We start from the raw sequence: 5075 nt of genomic DNA, 5'->3' as shown, positions 1-5075 counted from the left end.
TTATACACTAAAAGGACCTAGCCATATTTATTCTTAAATATCTTCAAACTGATATTACTTTGAAATTTAACAATAAAAACATAAGCATTTTTACTATTAACACTGAAAAACAAAAATTGGTAGAATTTTTCAAATAATATTATTGCAAACCCTTTTGATTGGTTTTGTTATAAAGTTAAAGTTCAATATAGTAGGCTAAGCTAAGCTTTGCTAAGCTAGAACAGAGGATTTTTGGACTTGTGGATTTGTAAACCTCATCCTGTAAACATTCATGTTTCTACATGTTAAACAAGCTACGAGGATGAGGGAAGGGGATGTTCCCTCCATTCTGGATGTTATATTTACAAGGAAAGAGGAAGAGATATTTGTCATTCAGTACCTCCCTCCCTTGGGTAAAAGTGACCATGTCTTTTTGGGAATAAAGTATGCAATGCATTATAATCTGTTAGAAAATAAGCTTGAAGCAGTTGAAAAACCTGATTTGTGGAGAGGTCATTATAGGGAACTCAGATATTTCCTTAAGGAATTTGACAAACACTTGTCGTTAGGATATGAAGTGAATGAGATGTATGTCAAGTTTTGTGAAAAATATGATAAAGGCACAACAAAATTTATTCCAAAGGAGAGATGCAGAACTAGGAAAAGGGGATTTGTTTATAGATGTCATCTGGATTTTTCCGAGTTTCGGAGTTTCCGTGATATTTTCTATTTTGATCAAAATATGTATAATGTTAATGTATTTTGATAAATGAGCTTTCCTGTCTACTTAAGTAATGATTCCAAAGATCGTCCTTCCTTTCCTCCCAGGAATCTGGATGTAGCAGGTGCTCAATTGTCAAAAGTGAAAAATTTGGTTTGTCATCCGAATGCACCATATCGGTAAATTTTTTAATATTATTTTAAAAATAGTAAATGGCACTATTTTTGCAAAATCATTACAAGATCTATTATTCTAATAGGGGTTTGATAAAATACAGTAGAATGCCTACTGGTTTTACCTGTAATAGGGTTTGATATAGTTGATTATGGATATATTGTAATGAAATGCTCCTATTGTTAAGAAACACTTTTTTAAAAGAATATTTTGTAATGAGCAGCTCTGAAAATCAGTTGATTACAGATAATGCTACATAATACACTTAATGTGTGTATATGTTACCACAAGTGAGTTATATAATGGTATTTATGAGTAAGATGTAATTGTGTCTTTGACACTGATAAAATTAAGTACTGTGGTTTTATATACTGATAATTAGCTAAAAATATATACTGTACAAGTAAATAAATTATTTTACCTTGCACCGAGATCCACCAAGCCTGTATGGTGTGCGTTTCAGTACTTTGGAAATCTGGAACGATCTAGAATCTCTTATCTGCAATGAAACAATACATATTATTGCACTTACCAAAACATGGATGAATGTAGAAAATAGAGAACTATTAGATGAATATCAAATAAATGGATTTAATCTATTTCACACAGATAGATATATTAGACAAGGAGAGGGAGTAGCCATATGTGTTAGGTAATATTTGAAATGTAGTCTCGAAAAGACTACATTTCAACAGAAACGTGTCACACACCAGTCACAAGACTGAACCTCATCGAGGCCAAACGTCTAAATGAGAGCATGAACGAGTAAGAAATAATACTTTAACACCTGGCATCATACACACAATGAATGTACCTGCAGACACACAACGAGCACTATTAACATAGCAAAGATTACTCCATAAAAAAAAATCATTAAATATGATTGACAATGAGATGAAATAATGCACAGTATGTCAATTTTGTGAATTTTTTTCATTACTGAACTAGGTTTTCAATGCTTACATTTGTTATTCTTGGCATTCTTTGCTTCATATCTGAAGCTTCGTTTTAAGTTTCCACTTCAGACGTGTCTTCCGCAGCTATGCATCTCCGGTTTGCAGCATCAAAATCATCTGCAATAGCTGAATATAATTAATAATATATCAGCGAGATATATATTTATCATTACCTAGTAGTAGTGAACACTAAGAAATAACATAAATCAGCTTTCTAAAGAGATGTTTAATAATACGACACACATGATTTGGAACTTATAACTGGGTTAAGTACTTTGCACATAAGTCTCAAGGAGCCATTAGGAAACCCTGCTTGTGATTAAAATATTATGCTGTTTTTATATACTGTATGTGCAGCACAGTACCTCTCCTCTCAATACACCACCACTGGCCCTCGCCTCTCAATACACCACCACTGGCCCTCGCCTCTCAATACACCACCACTGGCCCTCGCCTCTCAATACACCACCACTGGCCCTCGCCTCTCAATACACCACCACTGGCCCTCGCCTCTCAATACACCACCACTGGCCCTCGCCTCTCAATACACCACCACTGGCCCTCGCCTCTCAATACACCACCACTGGCCCTCGCCTCTCAATACACCACCACTGGCCCTCGCCTCTCAATACACCACCACTGGCCCTCGCCTCTCAATACACCACCACTGGCCCTCGCCTCTCAATACACCACCACTGGCCCTCGCCTCTCAATACACCACCACTGGCCCTCGCCTCTCAATACACCACCACTGGCCCTCGCCTCTCAATACACCACCACTGGCCCTCGCCTCTCAATACACCACCACTGGCCCTCGCCTCTCAATACACCACCACTGGCCCTCGCCTCTCAATACACCACCACTGGCCCTCGCCTCTCAATACACCACCACTGGCCCTCGCCTCTCAATACACCACCACTGGCCCTCGCCTCTCAATACACCACCACTGGCCCTCGCCTCTCAATACACCACCACTGGCCCTCGCCTCTCAATACACCACCACTGGCCCTCGCCTCTCAATACACCACCACTGGCCCTCGCCTCTCAATACACCACCACTGGCCCTCGCCTCTCAATACACCACCACTGGCCCTCGCCTCTCAATACACCACCACTGGCCCTCGCCTCTCAATACACCACCACTGGCCCTCGCCTCTCAATACACCACCACTGGCCCTCGCCTCTCAATACACCACCACTGGCCCTCGCCTCTCAATACACCACCACTGGCCCTCGCCTCTCAATACACCACCACTGGCCCTCGCCTCTCAATACACCACCACTGGCCCTCGCCTCTCAATACACCACCACTGGCCCTCGCCTCTCAATACACCACCACTGGCCCTCGCCTCTCAATACACCACCACTGGCCCTCGCCTCTCAATACACCACCACTGGCCCTCGCCTCTCAATACACCACCACTGGCCCTCGCCTCTCAATACACCACCACTGGCCCTCGCCTCTCAATACACCACCACTGGCCCTCGCCTCTCAATACACCACCACTGGCCCTCGCCTCTCAATACACCACCACTGGCCCTCGCCTCTCAATACACCACCACTGGCCCTCGCCTCTCAATACACCACCACTGGCCCTCGCCTCTCAATACACCACCACTGGCCCTCGCCTCTCAATACACCACCACTGGCCCTCGCCTCTCAATACACCACCACTGGCCCTCGCCTCTCAATACACCACCACTGGCCCTCGCCTCTCAATACACCACCACTGGCCCTCGCCTCTCAATACACCACCACTGGCCCTCGCCTCTCAATACACCACCACTGGCCCTCGCCTCTCAATACACCACCACTGGCCCTCGCCTCTCAATACACCACCACTGGCCCTCGCCTCTCAATACACCACCACTGGCCCTCGCCTCTCAATACACCACCACTGGCCCTCGCCTCTCAATACACCACCACTGGCCCTCGCCTCTCAATACACCACCACTGGCCCTCGCCTCTCAATACACCACCACTGGCCCTCGCCTCTCAATACACCACCACTGGCCCTCGCCTCTCAATACACCACCACTGCCCCTCGCCTCTCAATACACCACCACTGCCCCTCGCCTCTCAATACACCACCACTGCCCCTCGCCTCTCAATACACCACCACTGCCCCTCGCCTCTCAATACACCACCACTGCCCCTCGCCTCTCAATACACCACCACTGCCCCTCGCCTCTCAATACACCACCACTGCCCCTCGCCTCTCAATACACCACCACTGCTCCTCGCCTCTCAATACACCACCACTGCCCCTCGCCTCTCAATACACCACCACTGCCCCTCGCCTCTCAATACACCACCACTACCCCTCGCCTCTCAATACACCACCACTGGCCCTCGCCTCTCAATACACCACCACTGCCCCTCGCCTCTCAATACACCACCACTGCCCCTCGCCTCTCAATACACCACCACTGGCCCTCGCCTCTCAATACACCACCACTGCCCCTCGCCTCTCAATACACCACCACTGCCCCTCGCCTCTCAATACACCACCACTGCCCCTCGCCTCTCAATACACCACCACTGCCCCTCGCCTCTCAATACACCACCACTGCCCCTCACCTCTCAATACACCACAACTGCCCCTCACCTCTCAATACACCACCACTGCCCCTCACCTCTCAATACACCACAACTGCCCCTCACCTCTCAATACACCAGCACTATAGCCAGCACCAGAATCTAATATTATTATAAAATGTAAGTGTTTACTTACGATAATATTTGCGTGACTGCATGAAGTGTTTATCTTCTTGCTGACTGCACGGACCACAAACTGACCGCTTTGTTGATGTTCCTGGCGGCGGATGACGCTGTGACGTCACAGGTGAGGGACGCTTTGCGCACTACTCAATCGTCGCTTGAACCCATCATAAATAGTTTTGTTATTTTTATTATTTTATTTTTATAATTTTTTTTACAAGAAGTTACAATGGAGGTTAACAGAGAATTTAAAAATAAGTTGAATTAACATTCTTGTAAAGCCACTAGCACGCATATGTTGTTGTTGTTAAAGATTTGCTACCTGGAACAAAAAGTTCCAAGTAACACGGGCTATGGAGAGCCCGTATGTAGCACCCATAGCGTTTCGGGTAAGTCTTTAAACTAACAGTTTTTTTTTTTTTTGATAAATTAATAGTAAAATTGATAAAGAATGTTACCAGGTATTTTATAGCTTTTCTTTACAGGTACAGACAATTTTAAGTAAAATAATTACAGTAAAAT

The 5075-nt window shown here is 45.1% G+C and overlaps 1 long non-coding RNA gene across 1 annotated transcript; it reads right to left on the bottom strand.

Annotated features, from left to right (window-relative positions):
* Positions 1 to 1317: 1317 nt before the first annotated feature.
* On the bottom strand, positions 1318 to 4696 carry LOC123752786 (uncharacterized). The gene is made up of 3 exons (XR_006772228.2): positions 4567 to 4696; positions 1838 to 1947; positions 1318 to 1373 (listed from the first exon to the last, which is right to left on the bottom strand). It is a non-coding gene; the product is annotated as an uncharacterized lncRNA (long non-coding RNA).
* Positions 4697 to 5075: the final 379 nt, after the last annotated feature.

The sequence above is a fragment of the Procambarus clarkii genome, chromosome 12 (genome assembly GCF_040958095.1).
Source record: "Procambarus clarkii isolate CNS0578487 chromosome 12, FALCON_Pclarkii_2.0, whole genome shotgun sequence".
Lineage (NCBI taxonomy): Eukaryota > Metazoa > Arthropoda > Malacostraca > Decapoda > Cambaridae > Procambarus > Procambarus clarkii.
This window is presented reverse-complemented; position numbering and strand designations above follow the sequence as displayed.